Here is an 18,347-nt window from a genome sequence, read left to right as displayed (position 1 = left end):
GAACAATCCAGCCAATCAAACGATAAGATAAATACAGACGTATAGTGGCTTATATAGCGATTGCATAGGTCGTCTGATATCAATTCAAGACAACGAATTACTCTACACCGTGTTTTACAGCGGAGAAGGTAGGTTATCCTAAACTTGTTACACATGAGGAAAAAATTATTATTCGATATATGGCGTAATATCATATTTACGAATAACGTTTCGAAACGCCCGGGCCTACTTGAAATGTTTTTAAGAAAGAGGTGGTTAATCATACATTATGCAAGAGCTAAATCTGCCTATTGCAGGTCTTTCTTTAGGCCTGAAATGTTATCTAAATTATTAATTAGACATTAATTAACTTATCCACTCTCAACTCTCGATGGCATCGCTAGCCTGTGATATTTACTGGATTAGGATCTAATCTGCTTCTCAACGCCCATTCATGATTAAATCAAGAAATGGATAATCGAGAGTATGTTTTTGATCGTATCATACCGACTTTAGTAATAATGACCGAGACTAAGCCAAAAATTCTCGGTTCAGAGTGGATCATTTTGACTAAAATTTTCAGCAAATTCCCTTTACATTATCTAGCGAGAACTGCCAGCTCTAATCTCCCTTAATGTATATTTAATATATTGATAAAAAATCTACAAAATGTAGCTTGCAAATTGTTATTTCTGTCTAAAAGATGTGTAAAATTTGTGTGGTGCAGTCCCCCTGCACTTACTATTAGACAACTTACCGACAGTTATGTCAGTATCCATTGCTGGAAGTAGGGTACTATAGTCCAGTCATCTTGTGCACGGATTAGTACAATTAACTAGAATAGTGTTGACGTAAAACGGCGCCTATACGAAACACTTACCCAAAAATGGTAATTGCCCCTCCTAATAGATGGCGCATTATACTATTCTATATAGGTAAGAGCGGGTTTGATTTACCTTCAGATATCATGATGAGACCGTAGGGAAGACATTATTCGGAACTCAAAGGGAACATACCCATAGCCTCCACGGCTTACAGGCTAGGGTAATAAAAAACATCATCCTAGCGCGAGCCTTATGTAGAACTATCAAGAAGTATGTGGCTCTTGCCACGTTTACGCCGTTCTGGTCTGAGTTAGAAAGGATATTAAACTCAGACCGTGGATATTTTAATAACTCGTAAAGTACTATCATAACTTTGTGGTTTGCCGTATTTGTTTAATTATATAAACTTAATAAAAACATAAACGGAGTTCCAGGGTCAGTTAATTGATGATTGACGCAAAACTCCAAAAGAATTGTTCTTCCTCAGGCATAGATCGTAATCACACCGTTTCGAAAAGTCTATAGGGAGGTTGACTTGATTTTTGTTTGTACATGAATGTGATGTACCTGTATATGTATTTGTGTTTAGTAGAATTATGTTCAGGTATAAACCTGTATACCTGTAAATCGCGAGTAGCGTTTAGGTTTAGGGTAAAGGAAAATGTCCAAGGTAAATTTAGAACTGAATGGCCTTTTTAAATTCGAGAGATAATTTTACATAAGCATAAGGGTATGAATAGGATTAATTTATAACCGTATCCAATTAATATTAAAATAAATGTTATAAATTAAAGGTAATGTAACTGAATTATTAGTGGCCTGATTAAGCAAGTACACGGTTCAGTTACGGGAAGTAATGTACCTTATCTTAACGCACAGCAACGACGAACCAGACAGAGGAATTCCGGCATATAAGCAGATATGGTTCTAAAGAGGAAATGAAAGAAGTGTTAACAGATCACCAAAATTTACAGTGCAAGAAACATAACATTTCTGAACAGGACCTGAAATTATGTAGTGTTCAGCCATCCATCCCCCGCGAGAAAAAAGAAATGGCAAACATTCCGTTTACCGAAGAAAATGAAAGAATCGATCGTTCTGCGTAAAAGATGTTTAGATCAGCCAAAACGTGCTGTATGGTACGTTGCAGATAGATGACTAAGGTTCTGCCCCCTGGAATGAAATAGAATAACAATTGAGCAATCAACTGGAGATACTGGGTGCGACTTTAGTGTAAATAGAGAGTATTGCAAGTGCGGCAAGTGGAAGTAGGGTACCGAGTGCGACTTTGTGGAGTAAATACAGAGTATTATGTAATAGGGCGGTTGAGTTACCGACTTAATGTGACAAAGTGATCTATACCTGAAGTTGACGTTTAAACTCCCTATAAACTTTTGTTAAGGCACGATCTTATTAAACATTTAATTTATTCAATATTTTCTTTAGAAGCTACACGTGATCCGTGTATAATTCGACAGAACTTTAAAGAGAATGTATTAGTGACCTGACAATGACTTCCAAAGAAATATGCAGTGTAATTACAAACACCATAATTTGATAATAAACAATACCATATATGATTATCACTCCTGTCCATCTCCCCTAATTGTTAGACGCTATATAAGCAGGCCTTTACTGACAGCATGTCAGACTTGGAATAGAGCTCCTCCCGATTTATGTCTATAAAGGTCTTATCAATTATGCTGATCTTCTTTATCTGTAAGATAGTGTTGCATTAATTAAAGATACATTATGGGAGATAAGATAAAGAGATGGCAGTTCTCGCTATAATAGTTAAAAACTAGATAGTGTAAAGGTAATTTGCTGAAAATTTCAGTCAAATTGATCCACTATGAGCCGAGAAAGAAGCGGGTGAAATTTTTACATAGTCTCGGTCATCATTACTAAAATCATTAATATAAACAGCATAGTCTCGATTATCCACTTTTTCTGATTTAATTATCAACGGCCGTTAGCGGCATATAGGAATCTAATCCAGCCAACATCGAAGGCTAGCCTTGACATCGAGAGTTTATTATGGTTTGGATAAGTTAATTAATGTCTAATTGATAATTTAGATAACATTTCAGGCCTAAAGAAAGACTTGTAATAAGCAGATTTTGCTCTTGCATAATGCATGTTTAAGGTGCTGCAGGTGATTCGTTTAATCGAATTAATTATTTCATTTAAACGATTTAATAAATCCACTCATGGCCTCAATACCTCACATCAAATTGAAAAGTCTCATAGAACAACTTTTGGTCTTCCAAGGAATTATTATTGAGCAGAAATTCGCTCGTGTATCTGTTATCACTCGTCACTTCAGTTAGTTATATAGAAGGATAACTCGTGATTTCCTTTTGCTTTCGACACTTCCCTTTCTTGAAACCTTCATGACGCATCTATCATAGCAATGATCTCTGTGCTAAAATTATATTTGAAACGTGTTTAACCAGTTCTACACATATGTGATAATGACTGGCACCAATATTGTCCTTTAAGATAACTTGTAAATTCCATATATAGTAATGATCTCGTGTGTGTAGGCCCAGGTGAAAGGTATATTACCACCAGTTTACCGACAGAGAGACGCAGATGAGAGACGAGCGGGGAGGAGAGGTGAGGAGTAGAGATCAAAGAATGGGCTCATATGATTTCAGCCGCAGCCTAGTCACAAGGGCGGAATAGTTGAAATATAGTCATATACTATATTAAAGATACATTAAGGGAGATTCGATAACGAGTTGGCAGTTCGCACTATAATAATTAAAAACTAGATAACGTATTCACGTATTTTTCAACATGTAAAGAATATATTTAATTTTAAGACTGATTATTATTTCTAAAATATTCCAAAAATATATACAATAGCCATTCATGCGATTCGTCTGAAGGCCCTATAGGTCTTTTGGCCGCAAGTACTCCTTTCACCAGCTATAGCAGGTTATTGCACGTAAATAATTATGCCGTTAGATACAACGAGACCCGATTTTAACATAAAAGTGAGACGTCTAGAACGTACTGATCCCTGGGTAAAGAGACTCCCAGTTGTGAGCTAAGGTCACGATAAGTTAACTTCACTTCCGTAGTATCATGACAGATTAGGTAATTAAGAAACAACCCCCCCACCCCCCAAAACGACGGGATAGAGTTTTTCTTACACTCTTTCCTTGTGTCCCTTATCCATCAAATAATTCACTGCTATCAGTTATGACCAGTTAAAACAAGCGGTTGCCATGCAAAATGCGTCCACATTTTCCAAGACATGTATGGGGAAGAGGTAAAATCAATAGGGCTCATCTTCTCATTCAAAATCCTTTGATACTTAAAATAAATTTGCTAAATTTCGGAGGGCCTAAAAATTCATACATATTTCACATTTTGCGTAAAAAGCATGGGCTATTATAGCTCTAGAATGTAAGGTCTGCTCTGGTGTATACCAAAGTCGAACTGATCCAAGAGCATTTGATCTTTAACACATAGTTTAAACTTCAGTCCACGAACAGGACAACCATTGTAGTCTCAGGAAGGTCCACAAACTTCATTCATATTTCATATTTTGCGTAAAAGGCGGGGGGGGGGGCAATGCGTACCAAAATTGAATTCATCCAAGAGCTAGTAATACTCGTTTTAAGTTCATCTAGTTGGGATAAAATTTCTGACCTCTAGATGGTCCACAACCTTGGCATTATATGTTTTATACTACATGTATTTGCGTAAAGAGAAATGGCCATTTGACTGAGAGTTTCGGTCCGATTTTCAGTAAATTCGGACTCAACCATAATTATGATGTAATGGTGATATATTTGAACGGTTTTGAAAATAAGATAAAAAAAAGGGTTATCTGTAGAGGGCCCACAACCTAAAAACGTGATATTTCGTAAAATCAAATATTTTGACAATCAAGTGTCCACAACCATGGTATTATTATGCATATATTTTCCAAGTTCAGCATCGCAGGAAACCACCATGGACTGTGTTTGCACGGTTAGGGGATTTAGAAAAGAAATAAAATTTCACTTCATTGCCGAGTAATTTTTATAAGCCAAAAATCACTCAGAAAACGTCTCAAGTCCTAGGATGGTAATCCCCCCCCCCCCCCCAATCAAAAATTGCTTCCGTCGGCCCCGGTCTTCTTGATTGGAAAACAAATACGAGCATACTTTGGAACAAGAACCGGTCATGACGTCATCACCACCATCGTGGAATTATGGACATATCACACATCGAAGTTCTACATGGTATACAGCTGTAGTCTAAAGTTGTGTCTTCTGTTTAACAGTTATTGGAATACATTATACGAGAAAGCAATTTGATTATATTTTATCTTAATTATTGGTGAACGACCGTGTAATGTTGGTTATACCCAATTACAAACTACCACTAAAAACAACCTTTCATACAAATATAATGTCAATGTTCAATCAGTCAGCTTACAGGTAGCCTTCTAACGGTGCGCTTATTTCAGATAAAAGTCGCTTCATGATCTTAAAATACCAATAAAACTATGAGAGAGAGAGAGAGAGAGAGAGAGAGAGAGGGTAACGTACACTCGAGACAAACTATGTCAGTTCGGGACTAACATACGGTTCAATTTTCTTTCAATAATTCGCTTGCGCGTAGGTGTCTTTAGAAGTGGGAGGAAACAGGAGGACCCGAAGAAAACCCACGCGGTTTGACAGGCGACCCTACTCCTTGTCACGTACATCCGGAGATACGAAACCACGCCAGTTGACTCAATGACAGACCTAATGACAAAGCGCACACACGCTTTTTATTTTCAGGTACTAATACAACATAAATATACAGTACATCCGATTACATTAGCGCGCACTCGCTATACATTCGTCCATCCATCCAATTTTAAAACTAATTGAATAAAACTTATAATAAGAATGGGAAAATGCCTAGTTTACTATAAATTAATTTCAATGAAGATTATCATAATGATATAGGTATGGTTGGAAGGAAGCTTTTTAGTTCAGGCTTCAAGTGTTAACTTGATGACGCTACATATGCAACTTTCCCCAATACATGGTGATGACGAACACTAATGCAACTCCAAAATAGATTGGGGCGAATGGTTGTGTTCTATAACGCGTGTACTGTAGATCATATAGTCTGTCATTGAGTCAAGTGGCGTGGTAAAACGCTCTACGCGCATGCGAATTATTGAAATATATTGTGCCATATGTTAGTTCCGAAATGACATAGCTTGTGTCGCGAGGACATTGCCCCCCCCCCCCCCCTCTCTCTCTCTCTCTTTAAAATGTGCATGGTGACTGTAGTAACACCCTTTAAGTTTCGAGCTACATGATGTACTCCCATATCCATTAATAGTGTCGTTTATCATACGTCTTCATGTACTGTAGATCGCGTAAGACGATACAGTGGAATGCTTTTTTTCAAACTGTGCACAATGACGATAATAATAATAATAAAATTAATAATAATAATAATTAATTTATATATCGCCGCTCTCGGGCGCTTTACATAAGTACAACTAATATAAAATAACGACAATCACAACACATTAATCAAAAAAAAACCAAAAACCAAAAAACAGAGAACATTATTTAGTACACATGGTAAATGTCTGACATTTGATCCGTATTCAATCAGTTGTATATTTGATATTTTTTTTTAAAACCGTTAATAGAATTTGCGCTTTTAGTTTCGTTTGATAATGAATTCCATAACTTCGGAGCACCGACTGCGAAAGATCTATCACCGGAGTTGGTTTTTGAAAAAAGGTTGTCTGATTGTGATCTATTTTTCCAATATTATAAATCTGAAAATCAATACTTTTACACGTGGCCGAAATTTGTTTATTCATGTCCAGATTAGAGTCAAAATAAACACCAAGAGTTTTTTTTTTACAGAATCTGTTGGTGTAACAGAGATATTGCCAATTTGATTGTTTTCTGTTTTAGATTTTAGTAGTTGCTGCCTGCTGCCGCCTTTCATTATTTCTGTTTTGTCATCATTGAGTTTTAATAAATTTGATTCCATCCATTAACGAATATCTGATAAACAGGGCTCAAGTTTGCATATCTCATATTTGAGTGTCGTCGGCGTACAGATGGTAGTTAAGACCGTGTTTACGAATGACATTTCCTAAAGATGTTGTATATGTCGTAAATAATAAAGGAACGAGAACGGGACGCTGTGGCACGCCATTCTTTAACCTTTGATAACAACTTTGTACGGTTTTCAAGGGATGACTGAAACCATGTAAAGACAAGTGATGCAGTAGGTCTGTAGTCTAACAGGGACGCTATACATTCTTCGAGTGTATGCTGTGTAAATTTGACGTATATAAAACATAGAATGATTTTTTTTCAAACTGCACAATGGTGATATTAAGCTAAGTGATACGGTCGGACTATAATAAGAACACATGATGTATAAAATGTTGACTTACTTATACATTCGATATAAACATTGACATGGATGCATGGGCGTGGTGCCCCATGATTTTGCATGAGGAACAAGATCCCGTCGGAGCCCACAAAAAATTAATATGTATATGTGCGGGGGGGGGGGCTTCCTTGCCAGTGCCGCCGGGTAATGTTGGGCTGTGTGGAACATGCTAGAGTCGATTTGTAGCAAATCTGACCGACGGTATATGTTTGAGACTGGTTAAATATTATGATTATGATTATAATGTTAAAAACCGGATAGACACCGCGTGATTTTTTGCCATTTGTGAAAGTCACAAAAACTAAAGGGAACAAAAATTCAACACCATGCCGCAAAGCCCGTCACTACGTCCCTTTGATATTTCTCTTTGTATAAGAAATGACAAAATTTTGCGTGCCCAGAGTTACGTAACTCTGAGTACGTTTTGTCATGACGCGTTGGCATAGCCTAGGTCATCAAGACGTTTACCTGTGACGTGATGGTGACAAAAATACTGGTTGACAAATAGATATACAAAATACACAATAACAACCACAATAATAAGTCACGTGATTTGGCAATTTTGGAGTAGCGGTTAATCGAGTCCTTGATGTGTCAACAAAAATATCTAACAAATTATCCAATTGTATTTATATGACAATATAATTATTTTAATATTAGCGCATGTATTTAAGCATTGCATATCTCTTATGTAAATCATGAGATATAGTATTATTTCCTAACGAAACGGAATAAAACCACTTTTATAACGATAATTGTCTGAATTCAGCAGGTAACCAATGCATCATAATTAGCAAAATAGTCTAATCCCTGGTGTACAAACCAGGGATTATAGTAATTATATAAAATGCGTTATAAATCCCAACAAGCTTGCAATAAAACCATTTGCTACTCGAAATGAGAGAGTACATGTTAGCCATAGAGCGAAGTCCATCTCCGCGAAAAAGAGATAAAACATATAGCTAAACAAACTATTATTATTACTATTATTATACAACAAAAATCGCACATTATTGTAATATAGTCTAATTCATAAGAAAGTGAAATAAAAGACACACCAGATAAAAGCGCTATTAAATATATTTAACTTGCATACGCTTTTAAAAATCATATTTTTTGTGCAGACGGGTAAAGTGAAAATTTAAATAGTAATTTGGGAGATAAAACCTTTTTGCCTTATAGCCGGCAAAATAAATGCCTGAAATTCCATATTTTTTGGGTCTGGAGCCATTCCGGATTGTGTGTCAGTTTTCGGTCATCGATCATTAATTGTATCGTCAATTTTTCGAAAATAGAAAATTCTTTAAATTGACTAATATAGATAAAACATTTAAAATCAGTGTAACTTAAAATCAGTGTAAAATCAGTGTAATTTAAATAAAAGGTGTCTAGCGTGACATGTGTTTCGTGCATATGTTGCATCAGTCACATGTGATACGAGATATCGCTCTTCGAAACTTTCTGGTTTCTTTTGCAATTTGTTTGGGGTAAGACGTTATCACTCCTCACCCATGTGTAAATAATAATGTAATATATAAACCGAACAAATTTAACAGATACAAATACATGTTATTCTACAGACAGACATTGAAGGGGCCCAGTGAAGGAGTTGGTTTAGAGTTTGTCCGACTCCTTTGGGTACTTGCTCCCCATTTCCAATGAAATAATCATGTTGTTCTGATGCTCAACTAGTATCAAATATATATCGTGTCTGAGTTTTGTTACAAATCGTCTCGAGCATGTTCCACACATCTCAACATTTATCAGCTTTTTGTTCAATCCTTTAATGTCGACAAATACGCAAAACTATGCGAAATAAGATACTTTAATGATAATATCTACATTCAAGTTAAACTTTAATGATAATATCTACATTCAAGTTAAACTTTAATGATAATATCTACATTCAAGTTAAACTAACTGCATCTATTCATTTTAAGTATTGCGTCGAGCTGAATAAAACATATAATTTACTGTCTTTAAAAGATCTATGGGTCGTTGGTGTAACTAAAAATTATGATATTAACTTTATTTTCTACACCAAGTCTAATGCATCTAGATGTTTAAAGCGCGTTTACAATATATTCATTTAAGAGCAACTATGCCATTTCGGGATTAATATACCACATATTACAAGTCATACCCAACGGAAAGATATGACGATTAATTAAAATTCCACAATTTTACCGGCCATTTTGAATTTCTACCACAAAGAATTCTCGAAATCAAATTTTTGAGATTATCGCTGCTCTTTTATTACCAAATGAACGTGGTTTTTTTCCATTTTGAAAGAAATACCCGCCACCAAATGACAAATACATTTTTTTTTAAAATTGATGTTTGTCAAATTCCATTTTTCGGCACATTTCGCTTGCATAACCACTCCGTGTTTGAGGAATTTAAAAAGAAATTATTTATCCTCCCACCACAGAAAGACACTGATTATGAGATATCACTCAGATAATTCCTGAAGAACGCCAAATTTATGGCGTCATAGTTGATACCCAAAATGGCGCCTGTAAATGAGTTGTCGTAACTCTCCCTATACAGGGCTTCATTAGTCCAGGTTAGGAGCAGATCAGTAGGACGTTAAACCCCATTTCATTTCATTTCGTAGGCCATCCAAAGTATAAAAAACGAAACGAAATATAGATCTATATTTTAATTAGATTGTTTTTTCAGTTTATGATTGTTCAGAGAATCAGAGATTAAATTTCTGATTATGACTAATCCACTTTTTTTTAAATTTTTAAATTTTTAAATAAATATATCTGATGTCATTTTAAGTTGTCAACGTTTATTAATAGCAATTTATCATACGTAACAGACGAACGAAAAATAAAGGTTGCTAGCTGGTTTGGTGGGCCAGTCCTTCCGATTCAGCACTTTATATAAATAACCTGTCTATTGTAATGCATATTAGAAAGCAAGTTGCTCAAGTGAATACCTCGCAGTGTTATCCAGAACTACAATAATAAGTGTATTATTCTATTATTAATTATATTGGCATAATCACCTTAAGATGTAAAAAGGAGCTTCGGGGACATTTACTAGATTTGTGGTTGAATCCACATCAAAACCAACCCCGAATGAATCCAAGCCCGAAGATTATCTAGCGTTGGTATTTTGATTTTATTTTCTTAAATGTTAAGGAACGACGCATATTCTTTTGGATTGGACGATAAACCAAGGTCCCTTGTAAACATTGGCGTGTACGTGAAAGTTGGAATTCGAAATAGGAATAGGTCGTAGCGCTGCTGCCACGGTAAAAATTTCCCTCGTAACGCACTGTATGGCTTAAGCCCGTCTTCATTATCCCAGCCGGGGCAGAAAAGGAGGACTTTCAACCCCATTTCATTTCATTTCCTCTGGTCTTGTTATAGAACATTATTGTGCGATTATAATATTTAAATGTGAATTTGAAAATGTGCATAGTGAGTGGGTGTGGGCGGGATTGGGGGGTTGTGGAAGTAACAACAAAGAAAGTCGTCTTTGTTTCATAAATTCCCAAAGGATGAATGTTTTATGAAATGTTTGATTGCCTTTGTAAATAATTGAAATCCTGATCGACCTCAATACCGATGTGCGTGCAATTGTTAATTTCTGCCACATAGTTTTATTGAATCTTCCGGGATAGGCAGATATTGAAGTTTGGACCAGTCTGTAAAACGAAAGGTATGTAATGTATCAAATTTATCAGTGTCTTGTTAAACACAGTAATAAGTCCACAAATAATATTTTTAAAAATACTAAAAATATAATCGTTCGGATGCGAACCCTTGAAGTTGTAATTCGACGACGATAGGCAGAAATTTCTCAATGGCATGGCATGCTTTTGATCTTCATTAACAACATTGGTATCCAACAGTAGGACGTTAATCCTCATTTCATTTGAATTGTTTAATCGGAAGTCTATTGTAAGTGTGCTCGATTTATTCTCGTCAAAAGGACCTGAGAATATGGACGCAACAACAATCTTTGTTAATAAAATTCTGAATAGGTTCTAAAATTAAACTAGTATTTTTATAAGATATAATACTATACGCTTTCTAGTGGATATTATATACATGTAATACAAAGCAATTGTTTTATTTCAGCTCGTAATCAGAATAAGAAATCAATCTTCCAAATCAAATATTTATGTTAGTTCTAAAAGATCTTTAAAGATTCTAACGTACACTTCCACAAATGTATTTATAGGGTAGTTCCATTAACAGTATGGTATGTTTGGTACATAAACACACATAGGGCACGCAAAGAATAAATAATGAAGCGGGGTCAGTAACTGACAGCTTGCCTACCCAAGTAACATACATGGCGCTTCTTCGCTAACGGATATGAGAGATTTAAACGTTCCATAGACTCTGCGATTAAACGGTCCGTGAAGATTTGTATACTTTCTCAATGGGTCCGTCAGTAGTAAAGGATTTGATTACCTTTACTGTTCCGTCATATCCCCGTCAGACCTGGGTGGCGTCCTTACTGCGCTGCTACGGCGACGGAAAATGGTCTCAGAGCGCGTCAAAATAGCCATATGTGCCGTAAAAGCGTGGTGGAAAAGCCAAATATCGTGATGTGGTCTCCATGATCACCAATGATCGCCGAATCACGGCGTTTGTTTTGGGCATGTTCAAAGCAAACGCCAAGGTTCTGCGATCTGGCCTTGAAAACTGTGATAACTCGACTTTTTTCAAGTTTGTAATTCTTGGGGACACTTTTTCGCGTTGTGGTCACGTTTGTCGGCGACCTTGTGTATTTTCTGGTCGCCATAAGGACGCCACCTCGGTCTGACGGGGGCATCAGTAGTAAGGGATTATATTACCTTTACTGTTCCATAAGATTGATGCACAAACATTATCATGGCATGGCAGACTTAAATGGATGCTTACTCTTTGGTATATATGACAGTTATCTATGTGTTGTATTGTGTCTGCATGGAGTGTTATAGAGAATGTGTGGCTTTATGGGTGTGTGTGTGTGTGTGTGTTTGTGACATAATGTGTTGCGCGGAGGACTTGGTCGGGTATATGACAGTCACAGTGTGTGGGGGGTGTGACTTTAGTTCCTTTTTCTGCTCTGATTTGCCTCTTTGTAATAAATTTTGTTAAAAGGTTCTTAAAATTTATCAAATTTATTTGTATCTTAAAGTTTACACATTTTGACATATTAAAGTATACATAATTATATTTATGATTTAATATTACATGTTTGATGACTGTTTGATATTTTATAAAGCCTTTTAAACAAAATTTACGGTGAATGTGAATTTGTTGCTTTCGTAGCACAATATAAGTGCAATTTGCCTTAAATCAATGAACAATAATATTCTCTATAAACATCATAATGGCATATCAGTGCATTTAATACATCCTTAAACTAGCTTTCACCCACCCCCTCCCAACTACCCATTCCGATGAATAAATTTGGGGGTGATTAAGTACACATGGTTCCCTCCCATTTTGACTAGGTCCCATTTCGACTACACCCGATTTCGACTACAAATTTGATTACCCTCAAAATCCTAACCCCCATCGGACCAAAACTGCCGGACGAAATGGCCAAATAATGTAAATATATGGTATATGAAGGTTGTGGACCCTCTAGAGGACACAATTTTGATCAGATTTTGATGACACTTGAAATACATGTTTATAACGCAACGACCTTGGTTCCTTTCGATATTCACGCATATCGGATCGTAACACAATCCTGAATTATGGTCCTTGATTGTACGAAAAATCTCGTTTTTAGCTTGTGGTCCCTCTAGAGGTCACAATTTTTATCCGACTGAAAAAAACGTCTGCAAACATGTAAATCAATGTTACTACCTAATGATTTCTGAGTTCGAATTTCGTGTAAATGGGACCAAAATTGCCGGACAAAATGGCCGCCACGCGTACGCAAATACGAGTCACAATTTTGATTCGATTATGATGAAACTTGAAATATAACTTTATAACCCAAAGAACTTGGTTCCCGTCGATATTCGCGCATATCGGATCGTAACCTCCTGAATTATACGCTTGATTGTACGAAAAATCGCATTTTTTTTAGCTTGTTCTCTATCCATCTGTTGCAAAATGTGGGCGTATCTTGCCTGGCAACCGCTGGTTTAATCTTTTTTTCTGTTTGTTTTGATATAATCTGTTATACGCTGTAGCCTAAATGGGATGTTTTATTGAAGTTATTATAGTAGCAGTGCCTTTTTGTGTTTCACGGTAAACAAATTTGAATTGGTTTTTGCTATTTAGAAGTCTTCTGCTTAATCTATTCATATGACCAATAAAAGACTTCTCATCGCACCAACTTTATATTTATTAAAAAGCAACCTACCGTGAACCAATAAAATAACCTAAACATTGAAATTAGAACCATGTTTTTTAAGTATGTCGTGATACTATTACACCGCGCCAAACGAAGTTATGGATGGATATTGCAATGGGATCGTCCCTTCGTCAATGGTTCAAGACATCTTTATAACTCTTTATACTCACATTAATCTATTATATAGAATAGATGGACATTTTGCGATTTAAATTTGTTTTATCGATATGATGATTATTATTATTACACACTTCTATAGCATACAACTTTCATATAAATGAGCTCATGTGCCTTTTACACAGACATATCATAGAACAAGGACAAGGCGAGACGATTTATCCAATATTATCAAACCACCAAATACTAACTAAATATTACCAAATGCCACCACAAACTACCTCAATATTGTAAAAAACAAAATTCAGTTAATTCGTGGAAAACATGAAAATGAGAAACCTGATCAGAGCATTTGATGAAAAAGACATAAATAAAAAATTGTTTTATGTGGATAAAAATTACTTTTATAGCCGTGCAATTAGAGCATTGCTAACGCTGCTATATACGTCCACATTCATGCTTTTATTGATATGGTACTTTTTAAAATGAAGAGAATGAAATATGAAATAGCTGCAATGACTATAATATGACAAAAGGCAAAGAAGGCCAGGCGTTGGGTTTATTTTACCAAATTTAGAGACTAAATATTAACAAAGAAATGTGTGTGACACCGCCCAGGGGGTCGGGGCCTGCACCAAAATAATAGTTGCTGTCTTTACAGTATAAGGAAAAATGTGCAAAGTTCCAAGATGATCCATTCAGAATTGCAGATTGTAGATGATAAATACAAAAATAGGGCGTGGCTCTGTCACTGGGGTTCGATTTGGAACAATATAAATAGGTACCACCCAATGATGGATCATTCTGAATTGGATCAAAATCTGTTAATAATTGCAGCCTATATATCATTTACAGACACGATATTAACAAAAATTGGGTGTGGCACCGCCCAAAAGGTGGGGGTGGGGGGCATGCACCAAAATGTATAGTTGCCGTCCTTAGGGTAAAAGGAATAAGTATACCAAGTTCCAAGTTAATCCATTCAGAATTGTGGCCTTCGGGCGCTAAACGCATAAATCGGGCTCTGTCTCTGGGGGTCGGGACATGCACCAAAATAATAGTTGCCACCCTTAGGCTATAAAGAATACACATGCCAAGTTCCAAGCTGATTCATTCAGAATTGCGGCCTGTATACGATAAACACAAAACTTGGACGTGACTCTACCCCTGGGGGCTAGGACATGCACCAAAATCAATAGCTGCTGTCCTTAGGCTATAAGGAATATATATGCCAAGTTCCAAGATGATCCATTAAGAATTGTGACTTGTTGGCAATACACAGACACACAAAGAAAAAATTTGTGTGGCTCTGTCCCTGGGGGTCAGGCATTCACCAAAAACAATAGGGATCACCCTTATGGTATAAGGAATAGGTATGTACCACAAACAATAGAGATGTTCCTTAGGGCATAAGGAGTAAGTATGCAAAGTTTCAAGATGATACGTTAAGAAATGCGGCCTGTAGACGACAAACAAACAAATACAAAAAATGGTCGTGGCTCTACCCCTGGGGGGTCGGGCATGCACCAAAAACAACAGGAATCATCCTTAGGATATAAGGAATAAGTATGTAAAGTTTCAAGATGATCAGTCCATTCGAGTGTGTCACGAAGTGTTCATGTGGAAATGAAATGAAATGAAATGGGGTTTAACGTCCTACTGTTTTGCTCCGAACTGGACTAATGAAGACGGGCATACAATGTGCTATGAGAGAAATTTTTCCCGGACAGCGGCACTACGGCCTACTCTTATATCAAATTCCAACTATCAAGGGATCTTTTACGTGCACGCCCTCCGTCCTGCATCATTGACAAGGGGGAACCACGCCGGAAGATCTGGATGAACTTTCTCGGCCAATGCAGGGATCGAACACCCTACCTCCAGGCTAGCGAGCCAGCGTTTTACCCACTTAGCCACCGTGATCCCCCGTGTTCATGTGGTCGTTACGGTGTTGTCACAAGTTGTTCACGAGATCATGGAATGCTCTGTTGACGCATAATTCGCGCACGTCACGAACCATTCGCGCTTTATGTGATTTTTATTCAATATCAAGGGCTTTCCAGGGAACAAAACCAACCTCATTGGTTTGAAGTTATTAAGCGGGTAAAATCAATCAGAAGTCAACAATTTTAATAATAGCCATTAAAACTCCATCAACGCACAGATTTCAAGTGGTCATTAAATATGTAAGCCATCAAATACATAAGGTGTAGTTTAATGTATGTTATAGTGGTGTATATGAAGTCTTATTTTCAACCAGTTTCAGAATTTAACTCCCTGCCCACATTGAAGGAGAAAATTATGGGTAATTTTTGAACTTTTTCAGTGTGCGGTGAATTTCGAGGCTGAATATTTTGAACGGTATATACCCCATCGACTCGAAGTAGGAATCGCACATTGAGTATGAAGCTTAATTCGTAATCTGCACCAAAAGTTGTAGATTACAAAGATAGATAGCTTCACTCCTATTAGAAATGTGAGTTGAAAGTACCAGAAAACCTGAAAAAATTTGCTGAATTTATTGTCCGTTTCAGCACTCTAATTTCAAATGGACATATCTCCGAAAAATTTCGGATTTGTTATTTTACGGCCATATACTATAATATATATGGAGGGTGTCATGTTCCCAACTTTCGAAACTTGGTCCACTTGACATGGAAATGACCCAATGCTATAGGTATCATTATATATTATAGCAAGAAGAGATAATCCCAAAAGATAACCTGCCATTTTTCGAACAATCAGGGGCCATAATCCAAGAAGTTATGGTCTGAAATGTGCGAATGCCGAAAATCGGTTTAAAAAAGTGTGACCTCTAGATGGTACACAACCATGACCTAATCATCATCAGGGTGTAACGATGATATTTTTAAAATCGGATAAAAATTGTGATCTCTAGAGGGTCAACAAGCTAAAATCGCGATTTTTTCGTACAATCGGGGCCACAATTCAGGAAGTTACGACCCGTTATGCGCGAATATCGACAGGAACTGAGATTTTTGAGACATAAACACGTGTTTTAAGTTTTATCAACATACTTTAACACTACTTACGTACAGGATGTGGCCATTTTGTCTGCCAGTTTCGGCCCAATTTTCACGAAATTCGAATTCAACTATAATAATGGTGTAACGGTGATATATGTCACATTTTTGTCTTTTCGCATAAAAGGCAAAACAGACTTGTGAACGAGAATGCTTGACGCGAACAGAACAACGAGTGGGTTTAGGTTCAACTTCAAAATGAAGTTTAATACGAATCATAATTACCAGTACAGCAACTCACTTCCACTTTTCAGCCAAATTAAGGTCAAATAAAGGGTACGATGGACTTGTATTGTCCGGGAGGCCATTTCAGAACGGCATTGGTTCGATGTGACTCCGATCGTTTTTACCTGAAATGATTGTTCCACAGAAACCTTATAAAATTTGCTACCAGATGGCTCCATTAACTGGGGTTCGTTGAAAAAGTGAATTAGATCGCTCTTCGCAGGGCTCTTCATATAATATAATAAATTTTAAAAAAATCCGTCTTTACATAATAAATTAGGCCAGTTTTGAGATGATTTACTGAGATCAGATTTTTTTTTTTGATTTTTTGCGACGTTTCTATAAATTTATGTTTTGCGTGCACAATAAGTCTATCGTATAGAATGATATAAATTTCAATTTTATTTGTAAGATGTGCTTACAATAACTCGTAGTTCACTAGAAGGCACAAAAACATTGAAAAATTACATTTTTCTATTAATTTTTCCGTCACTAAAATACAAACATGAAACTGACAGTCATTTTAACCATGATATTAAGTTTATAAAATTTAAGTTTGATTTAGGTTCTACGGGAAACCTAGATTGGGCTGTGGTATAACGCTCGTTACTGCTGACACCAGCATTCGAAGGCACTTTGCAAAACACATATATGAAATATTAACTCTCTCTATCGCTCTCTTTTACACGTGTTCCATGTTCCCAAAATTATATTTTTTGATATTGATAGTAGGGGGGTAGATGATCACATTTAGCTCGACAATTTTCTGACCCCCTGAAAATTCTCTTGGCAGATGGCTTTTTGATCCCCGTTCGAACGTTTAATACATTAGAAAATCACACATAATGTCAATTTTACCACGATATTCAATTCTCTCTACCGCTTTTTTGTTACATGCATTGCAAAAGATTTTAATTTTGATATTGATAGTAGGAGGGTAGATGATCATAATTAGCTCAACAATTTTCTACGTACCCCTTCGAAGAATTCACTACAAGGTACTGAACTTAGCATATCGAAAACGAGGATTTAATCCAGATAGTCAGGATCCCTTTGGGCAATAAAGCACTCGCCTCTAAAGTGGAAGGGGTGCAGTGTGCGCTCAAATTTCTTTTTAAAAAATAACGAAAAAATGATTTTTCCTCATGGAATATGTTTTCTCAATTTTCTCATACATGAACTGCAGGATCACTATCATCCCAAACTTAGGCTGCCTATCTACAGCTAGCTCCGCCTGAGAACAGGCCCTAAGCTAATTAACCGACATTTTAATTCCTACATCGACGATTTTAGTCGAAAACACTGAGTATGCTTTTAGTAATTTTTGGAAGTATTTATTTCTCTTCTATTGTCATATTGAATGAAGTTAGATATGTATATTTAGCTGCTGTGTGTATGAAAGATGTCACAC

The 18,347-nt window shown here is 36.4% G+C and overlaps 1 protein-coding gene across 1 annotated transcript in view; it reads left to right on the top strand.

Moving 5' to 3' along the window:
* LOC126825214 (alpha-(1,3)-fucosyltransferase C) overlaps positions 1 to 18,347 on the top strand; it is a 44,836-nt gene continuing 26,489 nt past the window's right edge. The window contains exon 1 of the mRNA XM_050554777.2: positions 1 to 128. The gene's annotated coding sequence lies outside the window, so the exon portion shown is untranslated. The remainder of the gene's footprint in view (positions 129 to 18,347) is intronic.

This window comes from Patella vulgata, chromosome 6 (genome assembly GCF_932274485.2).
Source record: "Patella vulgata chromosome 6, xgPatVulg1.2, whole genome shotgun sequence".
Classification (NCBI taxonomy): domain Eukaryota; kingdom Metazoa; phylum Mollusca; class Gastropoda; family Patellidae; genus Patella; species Patella vulgata.
This window is presented reverse-complemented; position numbering and strand designations above follow the sequence as displayed.